Source organism: Esox lucius, chromosome 21 (genome assembly GCF_011004845.1).
Source record: "Esox lucius isolate fEsoLuc1 chromosome 21, fEsoLuc1.pri, whole genome shotgun sequence".
NCBI classification, from domain to species: Eukaryota; Metazoa; Chordata; class Actinopteri; order Esociformes; family Esocidae; genus Esox; species Esox lucius.
The window spans coordinates 20,769,915-20,793,081 of record NC_047589.1 but is presented as its reverse complement, the minus strand read 5'-3'; the positions used below and the strand labels follow the sequence as shown (position 1 = coordinate 20,793,081).

Sequence of the window (23,167 nt, the reverse complement as noted above, 5' to 3'; positions counted from 1 at the left end):
AGCAGAGGAGGACGAAGATGGATGTTCATCAAAGGAAGTGTGTATTGCTCTCGTGTCCAAACATGAACCGCAGAGTCAAACAAACTGGGCGGTTCAGTTTAGTCCTCACTCCTCTACCCAAGCGGAGAGTGTGCGGGTGAATAATACGTGTGGGAAAAAATGAGCCATTGGGCAGGGGTAGAGAACCTTTGTGTAACAACTAATTAAAGTTAAGTTGAGTGCTATTAATATTATGAGCAAGTCTCTGGCATATAGCACATGGACCTCCAGCCCGGTGTCTTCCAGGCAGACTTTCATTAGAACACTGGGCTTCTATTTGGTGTGTGGGCTGTGGGAGTGTCCGCTGTGTATGGTCGGTGTCTACTGCACCATATACAGCAACACCGGCCCGAGTCCTTCTAAATTTAGCCTCCATTACAGAGGACAAAAGACCCGGAACATCTGACGGGTAAACATTTAAGTGTTCATCAAGTTAAAAGGACCTTAGATTACGTCTGGAGCCAGCATACCTATATAAGTATGTTTATAGACGTGTTGTGTGTTTACATAGGAGAGTTTCGAGCACATTCTATTTCTCCATGGTTGCTTCCTTGGGGAGGTTAATGCTTTTTCTGACATACAAGCTTAGAAGTCCCTCAAATGTCATGAGACATGCTCAGACTAGGACTCTCTTTATAGATGTGTTCAAACACATATTATTCCCCTATTGACTTATGTGATGTAAGAATAGTCTATTTGAGTTTAAATTCTCCCTTAGAAGTAAGACTAAGGATTGCACACAACTATGGCAAGTCGTTTTTTTGTCATTTGCCATCTCTTTAATAAAAAATATACAAAATCTTGTGCTGAGTAGTACTGTTTGAGTAAGAAATGTGTTATGTAGTTTGCTTATTTATTTTATGAGTATGATCAATAGATAAACATGTTCCTGTTGTTCAATTGCAATGTGAAAACCATATAATAAACTAGCCTTGTAAAGCCATCTGGTCCCCCACTCGTTCATTAAGTGGCTTTGTCCAGCTGAGTTTAAACAGGGTTAATGTGCTATAAGTTTGCAGAATCAGGTGGAATGCAATGCTAATCGTCATCATTGTCTGAAAGGAAAACAAGCAACAACCCTCCCACCATGATTCCAATTGGAAATATTTGCAGATGAAATGATGGCCCATATAACACAATGAAACCAGGAAGTGAGGAATAACAGGAAAGAAATTAGGCTCAGGAGTGGTTTCATGCATTGCCCTCACCATGACCCAATCCAGTTAGTAGATACAGAGATACTGGATGTCCTTGTTCCATTTATGCTGCCACTTGGTAGCCTGGTTCCAGATGTGTTTGTGCTGTCTTTCCAACTCCTATGGCCATATATGGGGCAGGAATGGCAAAACAACACAAAGAGATGTGGAAGCAGACTAGCTGTTGTGTGCACACTGGTGACAGCTGTGAGAAATGGCTCCAATTTACAGTTGTTGATAAAGAAGAAACTGCATTCCTCACTGCCCCATTCCCCTTCTGTCTTTTTTCATTAGTCTCTAATTAATTATCCTATCGTTACATTAATCAGATTAATTGAAATCAAAGCTTTCCCCATTAAAGAGCCTAGTTCTTGACTGGTGCATTTTCCAAACTTTTTCATATGCCTAGATCATTTGTAAATGTATTTTACATTTTGAGGTCTTAAATGAAATAGAGAACATCACCATCTCCCTGTATCTTTAAAATAGACCCTACAGAAACCACTTATTGTTTGAGAACCTAATGGAAGCAAACACAGTAACACTACAAATACTGGACAAATGCTAAGTACTGTAGGTCCCTCGCTGTTTTGTTCTATTGGCCTTGAGTGAAGAAACAATTTACGACAGAATTGGTGGATTGAAAATGTCAAAATATTTTAGCAGTTTTGCTGGCCGACTCATTAAAGCTGCTTTGTCATGTATCCCTCTGAGAGAAGGGCTTGACACTCATCCAGCTAACAAAAATCTCCTTAAACCCTGAGAAGCCTTTAGCCATTAGGAGTAGTTGTTTGACAGCCGCTATTGTTGCATCAAACAATTGAGACATCCTCAGCAAGACCTCCATCCAGACATCTTGGTTACGCTCTGTCTGCTTGTGAGGCTTCCTCTGATTATAACAGCTAACAGATCTATGAAGTAAGGGTTTCCCTGATGACATAGCATCCATCTGCATCGTATGGCGCTTTTCCACTGCATGGTACCGGCTCGCCTCGACTCCACCCGCTTTGGGAGCTTTTCTACTGCATGGTACCAGCTTTTCCACTGGCCAAAAGTTGGGATAGTACCTGGTACCAGATACTTTTTTAGTACCCGCTTCGTGGAGATTCCAAGCGAGCTGAGGCCATACCAAAAGTGACGTGGAAACACAGAAGACTTCTGATTGGACAAGGTTGACTCAAAGCGTGCAGCGAAGTAAAACAAGCAGTTCTGCTTTTTAGCCGTCCATTGTCAGATACGAGAACGGCGTGTCTTTGCAGGTCTGTCCCAGGAGTCCTTGCATTGATATGGGTTAATTTTGAATGTGTTGGTGTTGAGTTGGTGTTGAGTTGTAAGGTGTTAAATCTAACAGGTGTTAGATTGTAAGGTGTTAAATCTAACAGAACACTGCAGTTATGTCATCTTTTATACTACAGGGCAATAATCTATTCAAAATTTTCACAGTTTTTCAAACAGGGTCTGTGACCATGTTATCCAGATTTAGTTAACTTTTGATTTGCCTCTTTACGTTCAAAGCTTGTCAATTTAAAAGAAAATGTATGGAGTTCATTCAATAGTTTTCCTGTTCACTGCAGGGTTTACGTTAGCCAGCGAATGCTGGCTTTTCGCTGGTATCATGTACGATGTCTCCATTAATGTTGTGCGTGTCGCGTTGGAGGATGCGCTACGGCAATTTTCCAGTCACTCTGGGTGGGTACAGGGTAGTATCTGCAGTGGAAAACCAACCGAGGCGAGCCTCGTAGAGCCGAGTCGAGCTGTTACCATGCAGTGGAAAATCTCCCAAAGCGGGTAGAGTCGAGCTGGTAGTACCATGCAGTGGAAAAGCGCCATTAAATTAGATTAATCTTTATTGTGTAGCATCTAACCATTAGTGCAAATAGAAGAGGGCAGAACATTTACAAGTGGAATGTATAGATGTGCAGTTAAGGCAAATGCAGTACAGAGGGGAATACTAAATGTGCCATGAAGGCAAATATAGGAGGGCAGAAGATGTGCAAGTATTAAGTATAATGTATGTTACAAGTGGGATGATAGATGTGCGGGTACAAATGGCAATTCTAAATGGCATTCTAGTGCAATGAAGGTACATTGAAGGTGTAAGGTGGCATGTGCAACTGAAATGCAGGGATAGCAGAAATTAGGTTCCAGAGGTGGATACGTGCATGTAACAGTTGAAAACTTCCTAATCAGACTTTGCAAGGAAGTGTCAGAGTCCAGTAGTACAAAGGGAGTAGTGCAACATGTTCCCTGGGAGACAGTACTAAGAGGTGACAGAGGTGACCCTAATGGGTCACAGAGTTCAGCAGGGTTACAGTGGATGGAAAGAAATTTTTGAGCCTGCTGGTGCGAGACAAAGAGAACTGTACCACCTGCCTGATGGTAGGAGGGCAAACAGTTTGTGGCATGGATGCGAAGGGTCTCTGAGGATGCCGCGCAGATATCACTTGCGCTGGAGGTCCACGATGGCTGGGAGCTGGGCACCAGTGATGTGCAGGGCAGTTTTCCCCACCTGTGGCAGGGCCTTCCACCAAACCACACTGTGATGCGGTTAATCAGATTGCTCTCGATTGTGCAGCGATAAAATTCAGGTGCTGCTGCGCCTTTTTGACCAGGGTTGAGGTGTTGAGTGTCCAGGAGAGGTCCTTGGGGAGATGTGGACGCCCAGGAATTTGAAGCTGGACACACACTACACCTCGGCGTCATCGATGAGAACTGGGGCGTGACGGCAGCCTTTTAGACTTCCTGTAATCCACAGTGGGCTCCTTGGTTTTCTTTCCATTGGGGGCCAGGTCGTCAGCGCATCATACCACCAGGCAATTCACCTCCTCCCTGTAGGCTGACTCGTCACTGAGCAGTACCTAACAGATTTGTAAAGTTATGTGGTCCCCTGATGACAGCAGCCATCTGCAGCCAGCAGACCTATGAAGTTGCTTTGGAGCTCCATTGTTGTGTCTCTTCTGTCACTTTGTGATTTTAAGCGGGTGGCCATCCTTCACCCCTTGATCGCCGCTCATTTGATCACTGTGGCTGTTTTAGAATATTTCCACATCAACTTTAATGTTCTTATGGTTTGGCCTTTTTGAAGATAACACATCAGCAATCCGCCTAAGCATGAGCAGATGACTCAAAGCGTGAAGGTATTTGAGGTCAGCCTGCTGGGGGTATTTACATTCTGATGTGTGTTGTTCCAGCCTTGACCTCTTAAGGATCTCGTCATTTGTGTGGTGGTTGACTGTATGTGTCTCACTGTGGTTACTGAACATAATCTCCTTCATCAGCACATTTATAACACACAGTGATCTAAGCTCTCAAAACCTTTTGTAAATGTAATTTGTTTGGCTGTTACATTTATTTCAAGGGGCATGAGCTTGATTGTAACTCTTCCAAAGATGCTGTTAATGTCTGCGTTTACCGACGTACGTTTTAGTGGCGGGTTGGTTAAAGGAATAGAGAGATTCAGTGATAGAGACACAGAGAGAGAGAGACTGTGGTGATAGGTTTTTGGGTATACACTGATGTTTATCCATGGGGTCTCTTTATACCCAACAGCTGGATAACAGCTGGGTTGTTTTGAGATGCATTACAGTGTTGTCAACTCACATCCCCCAAAAACTCCCACCACAAATGTAACCAGCAGCCTGCCTCAAAACAACTTTATCTCCCACTACAAATGTAACCAGCAGTCTGCCTCAAAACAACTTAATCTCCCAGCACAATTGTAACTAGCAGCCTGCCTTAAACAACTGAATCTCCCACCACAAATGTAACCAGCAGCCTGCCTCAAAACAACGTTGTCTCCCACCACAAATGTAACCCGCAGCCTGCCTCAAAACAACTTCATCTTCCACCACAAATGTAACCAGCAGCCTGCCTCAAAACAACGTGTCTCCCTGCCAACTTTATGTCCCCCTACGAGCTCATCTTCCTCTTCAAGCCCACTTTTCCATATTTGTCTACCCTGTTCACGTGACTCCCCTCCACACTCTCAAAGGGGTTTTTTTTTAGCAGTGAGGGTCTACTAACTGGATTCTATGTCTTAACAGTGAGGGTCTACTAACTGGATTCTATGTCTTAACAGTGAGGGTCTACTAACTGGATTCTATGTCTTAACAGTGAGGGTCTACTAACTGGATTCTATGTCTTAACAGTGAGGGTCTACTAACTGGATTCTATGTCTTAACAGTGAGGGTCTACTAACTGGATTCTATGTCTTAACAGTGAGGGTCTACTAACTGGATTCTATGTCTTAACAGTGAGGGTCCACTAACTGGATTATATGTCTTAACAGTGAGGGTCTACCAACTGGATTCTATGTCTTAACAGTGAGAGTCTACTAACTGGATTCTATGTCTTAACAGTGAGGGTCTACTAACTGGATTCTATGTCTTACCAGTGAGGGTCCACTAACTGGCTTCTATGATTAAACCATGAAGGTCTACTAACTGGCTTCTATGATTAAACCGTGAGGGTCTACTAACTGGCTTCTATGATTAAACAATGAGGGTCCACTAACTGGGGGAAACACTGTAGCTCAACTGTGGCTTCCTGTAGTTCGGGTTATAATTACAAACCAGAAAGTCTGTTTCTCCTCGGTTTGTGGCAAGGAGGCTATTAACACTTGGTCATTTAACCACGGCTTCTGCTGCTCCCTCAGAAGTGTACAGTACTCTGTGTACTGTAGGCAATCCACCCCTTTATAGAAGCACACTAATACGGTTTCAAGGGAGCCTGGGACATCTATTCAGATTCTATGACTCCTGTTGTCTATCCAGATGCATCACACTATGCACAACCAATCACTATACTGCTTGACGGTATGCTAGAAACCCATTCTGGAAGACACACTGAGATCGTTTATAAAGAGACATCTGTGCATGTGTGTGGTGTGTTTGTGTCTGTGTGTATGCATGCTACAAACACACCTCTGCCAATGGGGACTTCAGGTCCTTCCACATAGTTAACTCCTTCAGAGCCTATCTGTGGCGGGCACCCAATGGTGAAACACACTTAAATGTGTTTCACCATTCAAGCAATGGTGAGTGTTAGTGCTTCCCCTGAAGTACAGTACTGTCCATTTTATGACGTGTCCTGAGAGAGATTACGCTGAATGTTTTAGCTCCTTAATAATGGTTGGGGATTCTCTTCCTGTGAATCAGCAATATACTTTGGAGGTTTTCAGACAGGCGCTGTTAGAATTTCCCCATGGACTCTTTAAAAACACCTCCAAAGTTCTACTAAAATATTTTCCTGAGTGGGCTGTTGTTACTCTGATAGATTCCGGTTAATGCAAATTTAATGATTATTAAGCCCTGCAGTTCTAGTAGCAAAATGTACTAGTAGCAAATAAGCAAAGCTATTCCGAGTCACCATTATTTAAAATGGAAATAAAGGGTTAGTTTTTCTGTGCAATGTTGCTTGAGATTGTGACCTGGGGTGGACCAGAGACCTAGGCTGCTCTATCTGGTACAAATGTACTGCTACAGGTTGGGTTTGAATCTGTACGTACTTACTCAGTATTGATAGTCCACCATACTCATTACAGGACTGCTCTGGGTCAACCTGCCGAATTTTAGACTTAATTTGTGACTATGTGTACCTACCGACGAGCATCAGTCTAAATATTATTTCATAGCAATGTAAACCCCACAAATGTATTTCGGAGGTGAACGCTTCTAAACTTTACTTTAACTCAACTCTACAGGATGGAACGAGACTTTCCCTTCAGTAACCCACCAAACAAAGGTTGACGCCATATTGGCCAATGGCACATACTAAGACCGCACTGAAACCCACCCTGGGCTCCATTGAAAATGCGCACAGTCAGCACGCTCATTCCAACTGCTGAGTCAGACCTGGCCAGCATGCCAAGCCAAAGGGAATCAGCAGGCTGTCGTTTTAATGTGCTGTTAAACACTCGCTTTGGCAAAACCTTGGTTAGGAAAGAGAAGCTCCGGTTTCCCCTCCCTGCACTCACAGTCTTGAGGTTTCATTGTCTTTGAGCACACTCCATTGTTGGTGCTTTGAGTGCGACTTTGCGAAGTGGCCCCGTACCGGCAGGAGTTGAAGTTATGGGCATATAGCTTATGTTGAACTGAGACAGTATAGTGTGTGCATTGAGAGTGTTGTGGTGTACTCTTGGCTGAGGGAGAAGCGAGTGTTCTTCGAGCATGAGTGTGTTTGAATTAATCATCTGGGGCCAAAGTTAACCCTAATGGTAGTGGTTGAAGCTGAGACTTATGGGTTGGAAGAGCCACTTGTCAGAACCAGCTGGTGGTTGGATAGATACTAGTCCTCTCCTGCTGCTTTGTGGGTGACCATAAACAAACCCATAATCCAGTGTGATGTCTAAAAGAGGTGCATGAATTCACATTTACCACAAATGTCTGTATTGTACAGTGATAGCTGTTACTCTACTTTTTGTATGGAAACCAGCACAGTCTGTGGACCACAGGTCGTATGTGTTGCACAGCTGTAAGGACATTGGGTTTTTCAGTGCCAGGGTCCTGAGCTGTATTCCCACGGGCTGGCCTTGGCCGGAGAAGAGTGTGCGCTCGCAACTGTAATTAGAGCCCTTCTACACTCAGGTTTGTTTTTTGCTGACAGGGTTTTTGTAGAGTAACACATCGGTTAAATAGTCAGTCAACACGAACAAGACACACTTGTCTAATTAAATCTGTTTATTTCGAACAGGATTATCTTTAGCAGGACTACTGTAGCTTTCACCTTTGACTGCAGTTGACGTTCTCTTGGAAGATTTCACTATGGTTTATAGTCAGACTTCATCCACACAAACACACCGTAAACAGTAAATAAAAATGCTTTGTTTGTTCAGATTGGATCTGCTTGATGTTGACATTAGCATTTAATTGTAGCCATGCCAACCAGATGCGAAGTTCTCCCACATCCTCAGGCTGTTTGTTGTCTGTTCTTTATATCCTTCTTGTCATCATGGATGGTCAGCTGCTTGACTTTCATTTTCCTAGCATTCCCCCCCTCTCAATTCCCTTTTGACTTGTGTGAAGCAAAGTTCTGAAGGCTTAATGGGCCTTATATCAAATTTTCCATCAGATGATTTAGATCCCGAACCTCACTACTTGTGTTTACAGTTGACAGTGTTTTCAGTGAATAGTTGCAGTTGTGGGCATTTTAGTTGATGTCTCCATGTTTTCCGTAAGGGGAGCAGGTCTCTGTGTCAAGATTCTACAATTGGAAATTCCTTTCTCAGTTTTAGGAATGAGCTTGGTGTCCTTTGCCATGAAGAGAATTGAAAAGAAGAATGTTAACTGATGTCTTGGGTGATGGATATTTCCAGTAAATCCCTGTGAAGGTGTGACTTCATTTTAAATGGAGTGGTCTGTTTTAACATAGACATGCAAATAGACATGCAACTGTCAAATGAAAGATAAACGAAGGAGGTACAGAACCAAACTTAAGAGTCAAATTAATCAGTGGCACATTCAGGATACTCCATATTGGCCTAGTAACATTTTCTTAATTTCTCTAGTTTTTAGTTTCTTAATCTATGGTTCTAAAATGCATGTTCTGCTGTTTCTCGGTGGCAGGATATCCTTCATTGGAAGCCTCTTGATCATAAAGCTGCCATTGCCCATCTCAGGTACTCCTGTCTTTCGCTCGATTTTTGTGCTGTGTAATCTCAGATGTTTTTGTGCAGTGTAATCTCAGAAGTTTTTGTGCAGTGTAATCTCAGATGTTTTTGTGCCATGTAATCTCAGATGTTTTTGTGCCATGTAATCTCAGATGTTTTTGTGCCATGTAATCTCAGATGTTTTTGTGCAGTGTAATCTCAGATGTTTTTGTGCAGTGTAATCTCAGATGTTTTTGTGCCGTGTAATCTTAGATGTTTTTGTGCCGTGTAATCTCAGATGTTTTTGTGCCGTGTAATCTCAGATGTTTTTGTGCAGTGTAATCTCAGATGTTTTTGTGCCATGTAATCTCAGATGTTTTTGTGCAGTGTAATCTCAGATGTTTTTGTGCAGTGTAATCTCAGATGTTTTTGTGCAGTGTAATCTCAAATGTTTTTGTGCAGTGTAATCTCAAATGTTTTTGTGCAGTGTAATCGCAGATGTTTTTGTGCAGTGTAATCTCAGATGTTTTTGTGCCGTGTAATCTCAGATGTTTTTGTGCAGTGTAATCTCAGATGTTTTTGTGCCGTGTAATCTCAGATGTTTTTGTGCAGTGTAATCTCAGATGTTTTTGTGCAGTGTAATCTCAGATGTTTTTGTGCAGTGTAATCTCAGATGTTTGGCGCTGTTCATGATCTTGTGTCACCCGCCCCTATTTATGTGGAGGCTAACTGCTATCTCTTCTGTTAAAGATCCCAAGGGCCTTTATCTGGCCAGTAGAAAACCTGGTCAGTAGGGCTTTATTTGTAGCATTTGCCCCAGGAAGCCATGACCTGGACATAAATGTGGTCATCCCAACTGTTCCGAATGCTGCCAAAATTATTTTATCTTCTGAAGTTGACTTGGATAAAGGTATACTGGCAGAAAGATGTAGATGAATGCTACACTTTTTGTTTGGTTATGGGTTGAGAAGTTACAATTAATCTGATTGTTTCTTCAGGGAGGAATCAGAAACAGATTTATTTATTATTATGAATCAAATGACCTTTTCCTAATCTATAGTGGATTAATTAGGTTAATGGACAACTGCATCTTGGCAGCTAGGAGTGTTTAGTTAGGGTCCTGTTTGTTATTGCCTCTAATGAGAATTATGAATCAAGCTTTCAGCTTCTCAGGACATCAACTTGAACCTGCTCTTTTGGCCAAGTACAGCAAAGGGTGAAACTATACAGTTCATTAACCTAGTACAGCTGGTCTTTAACTTTATCTGCAACACTACCAGAGTTCTGCTTTCCCAATCAATCGATTGAGGGAAATATTATTTTAAAATGTGTGTTTTACTACATGAAAGACACGCCGTATATAAGAAAATCCTCTTCAATACCACCCCACTAGAATGATTGATGTGACAGACCCACAGCATTTGCAATTAATAAATCCTCAGATACTGGCAAGATTCAGACAGGGGTCTTGGAGGACAATGTCATTTTTACTGCATATAAACGTCAAAGTTGACCAAGAGCCTAACGATCAGTCAGACAACCTAGGGCACTCAATGGGTTCAGATCTACATCATATACTGGCTTGTTCCATTGGCATAAAAGGCATGGTGAATTCCCAGCAGACAAAACATGTTGACATTAATTAATTACAACACCTTTCACATGAAAATGAAAATGTTATTTCAAATGGTTTAGCCTTAATGTGCTTTTGGAGTTGCCTTTTGGCCTACCACGAACCTGCTAAGTGTTTTCGAACTTTGACCCAAATGAATGATCTGCTTCTCATGCTCAGAAGTGGGTCACCTTTTGGGATGTGCAATAATAGAGAATTATTGGCCTCCTTTATGGAAAGGAAATGGAATTTAACTGTTCCTGGTGGACTCTGTTTATGAGTGATGTTGTTATGGGGGCGGGGTTAAAGCGTTAGCTGGAGTGCATCGTGAAAGTGAGGTGGTCAGAAGGTCAGGTTGATAGATCGTCGTCAGAAAGTCTGATTCCATTCCCTGTGAATGGACCGCGAGCAGCCCTTTACATAATTCCACTGCAATGCAAAGCCAAGACAGATGGGATTGCTCTGGGCTTTAGTGCGCATTATTACAGCCCCGCCGCCTTAGGAGTAGTTCTGATTTCTAAACAGAGATTTCCAAAACGTCCATGTGGTGTAGATGGACACAGGAGTTAGAGGGAGCTTCATTATGGCTCTAGAACAACCACTGCAGTCCAAGGAAAAAGCCTTTATGGATGAGTAGTCTTCCAGGGGTCAGAATGCACTGCACGACTCCCACCTCTCACGAGTCACATCATCAGTCGTTATCAGTCAAGTGGTCCCCCTCTTGCTCCACTGAGACAATAGTAGCTTTCACACTCTCTGTCCAAAAGGTCTTCCACTGAATGGGGGAAAAGTGGAAGACAAGATGCCAAAAGGGCGCAGCAATGTTCTCTGACACTTTGGTCTGAGAGGTGGTACTACAGCTGGTCAAACACACAGCGAGGCCTCTGAAAAAAACTTGTTGTTTACATGATGGCAACTTCAAGCCTGGTCTGGCTATATTCTTAGGCGGCATGACCCACACTACCCAATTAGCCCTGGCTTAAGCGTCATCAAAGGAGAGTGGAATAGCGTGTAGTTTGGAAGAGCAAACCTTTATGTTTTATTGGCGCTCGCTGACCAAGACTTGACTGTCCATTAATCATTGTACTGCACGTTGTCAGCCTGTTAATGATCGATTTGCTCCAATGAGGATTTATTGCATAGTTGAGGGTTCCTTGAATAAGCAAGAATTACAATATCATATCACTAAAAATACATTTTGGTTCACATTCCATCCCACAACATTGTTCAATTCCCTGGAATTATTTTCTGTCTGTTTGACAGAGAAGCCCATTTTGTCTCACCATCTATTGTCTCTATCTGTAGTATTTAAATGCATTAAACACACATCTCAGCAAAATGTTATCACTTCTTCAAACGTTGCTATTATTCTTTTGAGTACTTTGCAAATACAGAAATATGCATTTGTACGACACATTGTACACTATCTATATGTAGATATTTCTGTGTCGTCTAGTGTTGGAACTGGTGCACCAGTGTTGGAACTGGTGCTCCAGTGTTGGAACTGGTCCTCCAGTGTTGGAACTGGATCTCCAGTGTTAGAACTGTTCCTCCAGTGTTTGAACTGTTCCTCCAGTGTTTGACCTGACCAAGTAGATTAGCGATAAAAGACATCTGGCATGAAGAGAACAGTAATGTGGGACCGTAATCTCAGTAAACTTTTATACTGAGCTATTTTGGACCCTGGCCTTTTTGGTCCTTGACATTATGCCTAGACAGAATGGCACAGGAGACCAGAGATATCATTAACAGACTCCTTATCATTACTGCTACGCCCTGTTGTGGCCTGTGGTTTTGCTCTGGTTTGAACACGCCTAAAGAACCCCTGTTGTGCTTGGAAAGTACAGTCTCACAAATGGTTAAACTCTTGTTTTAGCACATTTCCAATGCTAATGTTTGTCATCAACATGTTAATGAGAGCTCTGTTACAAGGCGGGTGTGGAGGCACAGATAAGAGGCCGCTTTATTATGACTCTGGAACGACCACTGCCGTCCGAGGAAAACGCTTGACATACTCTCTCCCAGTGTCTCAGAGTGACTTCATCAGTCTGTCAGCTGTTTATGCTGTTAACAGGTTGTCTCAGGGAGGGACATGCATCTACAGTATTCCCACAAACATACACACCTTTTCCTTTCTAATCTTGTGGGGACCGGAAAACAAAAAATCCGTGTTCCCTAACAATTACTTTATCCCTAACCCAAGCTTCAGAAACCTTGTCTTATCCGTAACCTGTAATGCCTAAATCTAAAAATAACCCCAGTTCTATAACTATAAAAATGATATGTTTCCTTGTGGTGACTGGCAAAATGTCCTAATAAGGACACCTTTTAATCATTTTTTAACTGCTAATGTTGTGCAAACGTTTGGTCGTTATTTAGACTGTGAAACACACCGCTTGGGTTTCAATGTTTTCCATCCGTGGAGCATCTTCTTTTGAAACCCCTCCCTCTATACTGTGTGTGTGTATGTGTGTATGAGGACCACCTGAAGTGTGTTTAAAGGACAACGAAGTGCTTTACACGCTCCTGTTTTGTCCAGTTCTGTGGTCTTAGGTGTATTTGGCTAAAAGACCACCAGCCTGGCAGAGATAAAGCCCCTCCTTGTTCTCTGTGAATGTTGGATGGGGCACAAGAATGCTCTACGCACAGCCCCCCCCAACACACACACACATATTACCTGAATGACAGACTCCCAGTGTCTGGTGTGTGTGAGAGAGAGTGCGAATGATTTAGAGACAGGCAGAGAGTCCTTACTCTCAGCACAGGCCCCTATAGCCCTAGTGCTTACTGTCACTCTCGGGGTACCACAGCTATACACCCCGGTTTGTTCCCAAACTTGTGTGTGTGTGTGTGTGTGGGACTGTTCCAGTTTGCGAACAAAAAAAGATGGTTAAAGATGAGCTCTGCTCAGCTCTTCTGGGTGTCTGTTATTTTGTTGGATGCAGGTGCTGAGGGCTGGAGACTGTCTCCTTTGTTTCTCAGGACTAGTCACTATGGTAATTATGATTGAACTACAGAGTAAATCCTTCAGAAGACACTCCACTTACCTAGAATGACCTCAGCTAACCCTATTCCATTAGATTTTCGTTACTCAGGTGAAAATAGGGTGCTGACACTGAAGACGGACACTATCTGGGAGGAAGGAGAGAGGCAGGAATCTTACCGCAGACCTTCCAGCCAAGTCGACCCCTGCAGAAATGGCAGTCAGTGCGGTCGAAAGCAGATGTTTCTTAAAAAAAAGTGCTTGACCTTGTCTGTCTGCGCTCTCTTTAATGTGTTCCCCTGTGCCACAGCAGCTCCTGGGTTTTTAATAAGCTCCATACCGTGGTTTCCATCCGGCTCTACAACGTCCATGGCTATCCCAAGTACAGCCTGCTCAGCAGAATGTAGGGGATTAGGTTAGCTACCTACGTATAGTTACAGTGGGTTTGATTGTAATAAAAAATTTATTATGGGTTAGTGAAATAGGATTTTTAAGGGATTTATTTTTTCGTAGTTATTTGTGTGTGTTTGTGTACAAGCAATACTGTAAATGAGTGCACGTGTGTGTGAAAAGCCAAGGGACATTAGACCAATCGACTGATGACATTCGAGATGACCGGATATTAAACACACTTGTGCCCCCTGGCAATAAGTTCCACCGCAGGCTGTGAAATTGTAGCCCTAATAACAGATCCTGTTCCTGTCTTTGCTGAGACCCAATGAGCTTTAGCCCCTCGCCGTTTGATTGACAGCCAGCAAGATGCGCATTCATGGGTTGGTGATAGAAGTCTGGCCCAATGAGGTTGCAGGATGTAGTGCAAATATCTGCATGCATTTATGTAACAAATAACTCCTTTTTTTTATGTTAGATGTTTCCGCTGGGCTCAGAGTCTGTTGAAAATGCCTTGTCTAATTTCTGTCCCGGAGGGGTCATGGGTCATGGTCACCCACGGCAATGCCACTGAAGGAAACTCCATTGAATTCTGCTCTTTTTAGAACATAATGCGTGGACGCATTTCCCGAACTCAGAATACGGGTAATTTGAGGATGTGCTGGGAAGAAAATGTGGCTATTAGGTTTTTTAAGGCCACATGGTGGACCCGAGTGCTGTCAAGCTAGTAATGCTGTGGTGTTACAGCAATATGGGATGCTAATGAAATCCCAAAGATGGTGTGTCCAGGTCATGGCTTGTTGTTACTCCCTATAGTGACGGGTTGTCATTTACTTTCTCTTACTTTCTTCCCTACTCATTCTCTCATTTTCGTACATTTTCGTTCACTTCACACATAATGTTTCCAAGTGGCCACTTCCTTGCTTCACAGCTCTTTGTAGATTAGGTCTGCGGTCACACAGTTGAGCCCTATCACCAGGTCCAAGCAACATGCCATCTGCCACCAGGTACAAAGCCAATGGACAACTCATTACATTTACAGATACAAGCTATATAATGTCAGCATTAGGTCATCTGGAGTGTTCACAAAAAGATTGTTTAATGAAAATGCTTTTGAAGATTAGGTTTGTTCTGTTGCATGCTCGGTCCAGCTGGGTCTAGCTTGCTCGGTCTAGCCCCCTGCAATTCATCGTCATTTTCCTCTCACATGTGCGTGCGTGCGCACGCGCGCGCACTCAAACTGTACACAACCCAGAGAACATTATGGCACATGTTTTCCTGATTAGTCTCAAAGTTGGGATTACCTCAGTGCAAAGCATTAGCCTACCAATGTTGATTGTGGTCAAGCCTGAATCACTATAAATTATAACATACACTGTGCCAAATAGATAATGACATGTTACCTTTTGTTTCCAACCAAACGGGAACTGAAGATATTTTAAAGGTTAATGCATTTGCACAAATATCAGTAATAATAAATAATGGGCGTAACAGTGAAAACAGACGTATTTCTTCTGAGTAATTATTTGGTGTTTATACCAAACATTTCTGTCACTTAAATGTTTTCCAAATGTTGTAATGTAATTCATTTTACTAGAACAAATATATAGTGTAGCCTCAAGGGCTTTATGTGGGCTTTATGTGGGCTTTGGCGAAAAGACCACAACATAGGAAAACAGCGTGTGTTGATTCTCCTGATGAAAACAATGACTGTAAATAACCCCCAAGGAGGCTTCTCTAATGAATGAGGTGTCCTAGGAAAGAATGTCTGGCTTTGCTCCAATGGAAGACGAAGGTGCAAGGAGGATGAAACATCTTAGATGACTGCAGACTGCAGTTTCACACCAGTTTCATTTGAATGCCTGTGAAAACCAAATGCCATGTATGATTGTGCTTCTCCGTTGTCCCAGCTCAGTGTTTTTGGCAGGGTGGCTGGAGGCCGAGTTGCCACAGCACTGGGCCGATAACTGAACGGGTTGCTGGTTTGAACAACCGTCTCGAGAGAGAATAAAGCAGCACTTGTACTTTTGACCGAGGAATTAACATTAGTATTCTCGCTTTGGAGAATACTAAAAGCTTTATGTACAAAGTCTTCCTCTGAAAAATGGCTGAAGCATGCCGCGTATTTATTGTCTTGTGGAAAGGAGTGGTGCGGGGAGTGTTGAGGGCCGACAAAGGAAACCGTAGCCAAGCAGGTACTACAACAGTGCTTAGTAGTGTGACACTGAGGTATTCACACAGCTGAATCTCCCAGATGATTGGACAAAGTCATTAAAAACATAGGCTCCCATGGAATTCCTTGGGTCAATGCACTCTAGCAAGTTCTAATGGTGGGTCTGGCACCTGCAGGCTGACCCAGGTCGCCAGCCAGACCAAAGTTTTCACTGAGGCTTGTTGAGACAGTGTGACCAGGAGCAGCACTACTTGGCAGAGCCTGTTGCTGAGGACCGATGTCTGCGCTTTTGCCTATCTAGAGTTTTGGGGTTTGCCGGGAAGGGGGAAGGTCATAGCTATTGGGTTCCATGAAATTGGGAAACACATTTGGTCACATTCAATAAACGTTATTATATATTTATTTTAAACATTCGGGTTGAGACTTCCCCAGAGTATGTTTCAGACTTGTTTTCATTGATGAACATGACCCACTTAACCATCGCTGGTGGGATTAAAATGTTTTAAGGTTCCCTCCCCGACCACAAATTTTGGGACTTTGTACCGACCCACTACATGCAGAAACTTCCACACCACTGTTGAAACACATTTACTTTGAGACGTTTAACCCTAAACCAAATCTGAAATGATTGAATGTCCTGTTAGTGACATTCAATCACTGTTGGATATTGCCACTAACTAGTTTGTTTGTCAACCACAGCAGATGCTGTTCTGGTTTGACTGACCTGGATCTGTTCCCATGATGAAGCCGCAAACAGAAATGCCATACTCATAAAATGACTAGATCTAATTGCTGAAAGGCGTTTCACATGATCTTATTGCCAGTGCTATTCTCACCATTCCCATCTTATCATTTGAAAGGTCGTTTCTGACCTACTTTCGTGTGTTCGTGTGTGTGATCCACCTACTCTGGTGATTTTGTTAGAGAGCAGATGTTGGGTGTCATCCCTGCAAATTACTCTTTCATTTACATCAGCCGAAGTCCCTGGAAGCGGTTCCTATTCATTTCCACTTAGGTGCAGTAAGCCTTTGATCAAGGCTAGGGGGCTAGCAGCTTTGCTGGGCGCTAGGCTAAGTGTTGACTCAGCTTCAAGCCAGCCGTTAACAGAAAGGCTCTGTGCTAACAGGAGGCCGTCGTTCACCTGCCCGTGTGCCCTCCCTGAATACAAAACACTGGTGTTTACTTATCCAGTTGGCTCCCTTTTCCTGTTTTTCAAACCACACGTGGCTGACATCACCCCCGACGCCTGGCTGTCACTCAAACCACAGAGGCTGATAGGAACAGGTTGTTTGATCTTGCGAAATACTTTTAAGTGAAAGAAGCTTTTTTTTCAGAATGAACACAAAACTAGTCCTGACACAGACAAGAGAGCAACATCGTTAAAGCCCGACAGGATATGTTGAGGAAACCGTTACTGTAACGTGGCGACTCCCAGCCACAATGACAGAGAGGATTCAGGAGAGATTTAGAGTGGCTTTGTTGAATTCTAGCTCTTGTGACCAGCAACTTATCATTTCTGATGTGACTTAGAGCATTAGAATGTGTGTTTGTGTGTGTGTGTCATTGTGTTATGGGGTAAAACCAAATTCATAACTGGATGCTTGTACACACAGGTCTGGCCCTACCATTAGCTTTACCAAGAATTTAATATCAGGGTGGGATTAAAGTTTGATTAAAGAATGCAGAGTCCATCCCACACCACCTGTAGTTCTATTCCAGGTTGAATAGAGGAACATGGCAGCTCAGTGAATGTAAGGACCTTGCCTGTTCCCCTTCCACTAAGTCTGTCCATCATCACTGACTTATTACCCCTCCGTCTCTCTGTCTGCTGGGCCTCTGGGTGTCTGTCTGTCTCTCTGTCTGTCTGCTAGGCCTCTGTCTGTCTGCTGGGCCTCTATCTGTCTGTCGGCTGGGCCTGTGGCTGTCTGTCTGTCTGTCTGTCTGCTAGGCCTCTGGCTGTCTGTCTGGCTGTCTGCTGGGCCTCTGTCTGTCTGTCTGGCTGTCTGCTGGGCCTCTGTCTGTCTGTCTGTCTGTCTGGCTGTCTGCTAGGCCTCTGTCTGTCTGTCTCTCTGTCTGTCTGCTAGACCTCTGTCTGTCTGCTGGGCTTCTGTCTATCTGTCTGCTGGGCCGAGCTGCCTGTCTATCTGCTGGGCCTCTTTCTGTCTGTCTGTCTGCCTGTCTGTCTGCTGGGCCTCTGTTTGTCTGATAGACCTTTCTTTCTGTCTACTGAGCCTGTTTTAGTCAGTCTGTGTTCTACACTCATGCAACGTGTCAGTGGAGGGAGTCAATGGAGTTGGGGCTGCCGTGATATACACACACACACGCGTGCGCTTGAGAGAGATGCCTTCCCTTCCTGCATGTTAGCCCTGTTAATGTGTAGAGGTTGTAGAGATGTAGCTATCTAACTCCTGGAGGTTGAAATGCCCTGGCCTTTCCACCCCTTCTATTGGACTATAGCCACTGTGCAGAACAGACACAATAAACCTGCACTGGGTGTGCAATCCTGACATTAAAGTTCAAATAAATCTTCCATTGACATAATTTGCTTGATGTGATTGTGGAACTGTGAGTAATGGAAAAAGAAAATCAGTATTCATATAACCACAACAAAGGATTTATATTTTTATTTAAAGATTCAGTGCTGTTTTGTGATTATTTGTTTAGAGCTGCTCATTATAGCTAAGAATTGCCAGGGATTTAAGGCTTTGATTTTATTGAGATTCAGTGTTTCATACATGCTTCTCACCATATGTCTGCTGTAGAGGGAGAACAGAGTCATGAGAAAACAAGTTTCAATATGTCATGGAAAAAATAACAAATAGGCTACCTAAAAACAAGAACGCTATGAAGGAAAAACACTGGACTGTTGGTGCAGGGTCACCCAAGTAATGCTCAAATTATATTGTGATGTTGTCAAAACAATGCAATATTTTATAATAAAAAAAACTAAATGTACATATTATATCATATGAAACTGAACGTCTTTCAAATACCCTTGGATATTTGCAATTAATCCCGAATTTCACATCTGCTCAAAGAGAAATCTTTATGCTTAAAGCTTGTTGTTTTGTCTCATAAGCGTGTTTTATTCAGCTCCAGGAATGGCTTGACAATGATAGTTTTGGGAGATGAAGTAGTAGATAAAACAAATAGAGCTAAACAATTTTGTTTTTAAACCATAGCTATTTAAATCAGGTCCTGGTAAAAGACTTTAGACTTGTTAACATTCTGATTTTGCATTTCTCTGTTAGCCAGCCACTGCCGTGTAAGTAAGCAAATGCTGTTGTTTTATATAAAAATGGCAAGGCAGATTCCCCTTAGGCCAGCTGCTAACTCGGTCCTGTTTACATCCCCAAGGGACAGGAGATGAGTTGGGTCTGTCGTGGAATTTAGATCAGAAAGGATTCGACTTTGATGACACATGCGTGCACACACATAAGAACACACATCCATGTATGAAAGCATCTGCAGACTCCTATACACACACACACACACACACTTTACATTTTACTATCCTACTGGGGACCTCAAAAATTATTCTCAATCAAATTTCCTATTTTCCCCTAATTCTTAGCCCTGTCCCTAAATCTATGCCCTAACCCGAATTGTAAGTTGTTGAAATCATGTGTTTGTGTGTAGTGGGGGTTGGTGCTGTAACTGCTACTTTGTTCCTCCTGGGATTATTAGAAGTATGAAGGGGCCTTTGGCCATAAAGCAGCTCCGTAATACAACTGCAATGGGATTAGTGGTGACGGTTGGACTGACTGGAAATCCTGGGTCAATTTGAGGTGGTAACAGAGACACTGTAACCCACACACAAAGCACGCAACACACACACACCCTGACACTTAATAAATTGTGGTTTGGGATAGATTTGTTTTGAACTATGCTTAATCCACTGCTATCTCACTCTAAAGGTTATGAACAATAAAATGAGAAAATGAATGACGCACAAAGCACATTTTCCTGAGCCTTTTGAGGTGACTCCAGTAGCAAATGATTTTGGACTCAATATGATCATATATTTCAATTGCATAACCTGACCGAGACGAATGAGCTGTTATGTGCACTTAATGAAGTATTGCAGAGACCATATCACTGTGTCTATGTGATCAATTGGCCAGAATCCACTGAAGTCATTCCAAAAACAAAGCAGTGGTCTGGGGAGTCCAGGTCAAATGAGACACTCCTCAAAAATGCAATGACCAATGTAGGAAATCATCCTGGGAGGAAATCAACACTAACGTGAACAAACGTTCTTATAAAAACACACGTTCATACAAACACACACGTTCATACAAACACCCATGTTCATACAAACACTGGTTCATACAAACACACGTTCATACAAACACACGTTCCTACAAACACCCACGTTCATACAAACACCCACGTTCTTACAAACACCCACGTTCTTATAAAAACACACATTCATACAAACACACACACTCATACAAACACTCACGTTCTTATAAAAACACACATTCATACAAACATCATACAAACATCATACACACTTCATACAAAAAACTCAAGTTCACACGAACACACACGTTCATGTGTGAAAATCTACACAACCTTCATATTTTGCAGCTTCTACACTGACTGGGGAGTTTATTCCAGGTCAAAAGAAATGTGTCCTCTGTCTACCCAACCCTGTGGTACGGATTATTTTCTGAATGGGATAATTATATATCGGATGTTCAATTCACACCACAGTGGCTTCCCAGGAGGTGTCTCTGAGCGATCCAGTCTTATAACTGACTCACAGTTACCGGAAAAATACTACATAATGCAATCCTTCTTATTCTAAGACATTTGGAAAGTTGCTAAAATCTCATTCCAAATTATTCACAGCTGTAAAATGATTCATATAATGGGGTGTAAAGAAATCCACCATTAAGACATCTTTTATGTTTATTTTTAAATAATTAGGCAGACATATCATCTTTCTGTGACTTGTGGAGTAGGTTGTGTGAATTGGTAGGAAAAAATCTCTACGCGTTCCTGTCTTGAGATTTGATGCGTGCATGTGCACACACACACACACACACATATATAAACAAACACACATGCATATGCACAAACATATAAACACACACTACCTGATGTAGTGATCCTCTGCACCCCTGTGGTAAAGTGGTAAATGAGAGTATATGGAACCATTTTGGAACAAATCTTCCACTAGGCAATGTCTGACGGCTCCCAGAAACCCGTTGGCCAGTCCACCAGGAGTTATGGAGTGCTGTTATATCGGTGAGTCATTCTAATGGGCTCTGTTCTGGCATGTGTAAGAAGCTCACCATCACACTAAAACATGCTAAAACATAACACTTGGTGTTATTTGGACTGTGGATTGAAACATTCTGAATGCATACTGAAACTATTAAACACAGACCCAGAGTCCATTTGAGCTGAATTGACCTGAGGTAAATGGCCATCCATTTAGACTAAGACTTTGATTATCTTAGTCCCCTCAAGGCCACCAATGATGATGTCACATTCTGTACAGTTGGACTAGAATTGCATCACGGGAACATGTGCCTACCAGAGTGCACTGTGTGATGTCACCCCCAGTAATATCTGCTGTGATGCAGCTTGGTGGGCAGGAAGCTCATGGTGTCAGCACTGATGGACCTCAGATGCAGGCTTCCATGACAGCAGAAAATATGCCCTCAGACCCAGGGTTCAGGTTTCCATGACAGCAGAAAACATGCCCTCAGACCCAGGGTTAAGGTTTCCAAGACAGCAGAAAACATGCCCTCAGAACCAGGGTTAAGGTTTCCATGACAGCAGAAAATATGCCCTCAGAACCAGGGTTAAGGTTTCCATGACAGCAGAAAACATGTCTTCAGAATCATTATGTCTGTGGTTTTAAAGTAGTTACAGTGGGGCAAAAAGGTATTTAGTCAGCCACCAATTGTGCAAGTTCTCCCACTTAAAAAGATGAGTGAGGCCTGTAATTTTCATCATAGGTACAAAAAGAAATCCAAAAATGATTTGGTGGAAAATGATGGTGGAAAATAAGTATTTGGTCAATAACAAAAGTTCATCTCAATACTTTGTTATATACCCTTTGTTGGCAATGACAGAGGTCAAATGTTTTCTGTAAGTCTTCACAAGGTTTTCACACACTGTTGCTGGTATTTTGGCCCATTCCTCCATGCAGATCTCCTCTAGAGCAGTGATGTTTTGGGGCTGTCGCTGGGCAACACAGACTTTCAACTCCAGGACCTTGAAATGCTTCTTACGAAGCCACTCCTTCGTTGCCCGGGTGGTGTGTTTGGGATCATTGTCAAGACCCAACCACGTTTCATCTTCAATGCCCTTGCTGATGGAAGGAGATTTTCACTCAAAATCTCACGATACATGGCCATATTCAGTCTTTCCTTTACATGGATCAGTCGTCCTGGTCCCTTTGCAGAAAAACAGCCCCAAAGCATGATGTTTCCACCCCCATGCTTCACAGTAGGTATGGTATTCTTTGGATGCAACTCAGCATTCTTTCTCCTCCAAACACGACGAGTTGAGTTTTTACCAAAAAGTTATATTTTGGTTTAATCTGACCATATGACATTCTCCCAATTCTCTTCTGGACCATCCAAATGCTCTCTAGCAAACCTCAGACGGGCCTGGACATGTACTGGCTTAAGCAGGGGGACATGTCTGGCACTGCAGGATTTGAGTCCCTGGCGGCGTAGTGTGTTACTGATGGTAGCCTTTGTTACTTTGATCCCAGCTCTCTGCAGGTCATTCACTAGGTCCCCCTGTGTGGTTATGGGATTTTTGCGCACCGTTCTTGTGATCATTTTGACCCCACGGGGTGAGATCTTGCGTGAAGCCCCGGATCGAGGGAGATTCTCAGTGGTCTTGTATGTCTTCCATTTTCTTATAATTGCTCCCACAGTTGATTTCTTCACACCATGCTGCTCACCTATTGCAGATTCAGTCTTCCCAGCCTGGTGCAGGTCTACAATTTTGTTTCTGGTGTCCTTTGACAGCTCTTTGTTCTTGGCCATAGTGGAGTTTGGAATGTGACTGTTTGAGGTTGTGGACAGGTGTCTTTTATACTGATAACAAGTTCAAACAGGTGCCATTAATACAGGTAACAAGTGGAGGACAGAGGAGCCTCTTAAAGAAGAAGTTACAGGTCTGTGAGAGCCAGAAATCTTGCTTGTTTGTAGGTGAC

The 23,167-nt window shown here is 42.9% G+C and overlaps 1 protein-coding gene across 1 annotated transcript in view; it reads left to right on the top strand.

The window, feature by feature from the left end:
* Positions 1–23,167, top strand: part of col15a1a (collagen, type XV, alpha 1a) — a 72,040-nt gene that overhangs the window by 5,765 nt on the left and 43,108 nt on the right. The gene's annotated exons all lie outside the window — the stretch shown is intronic.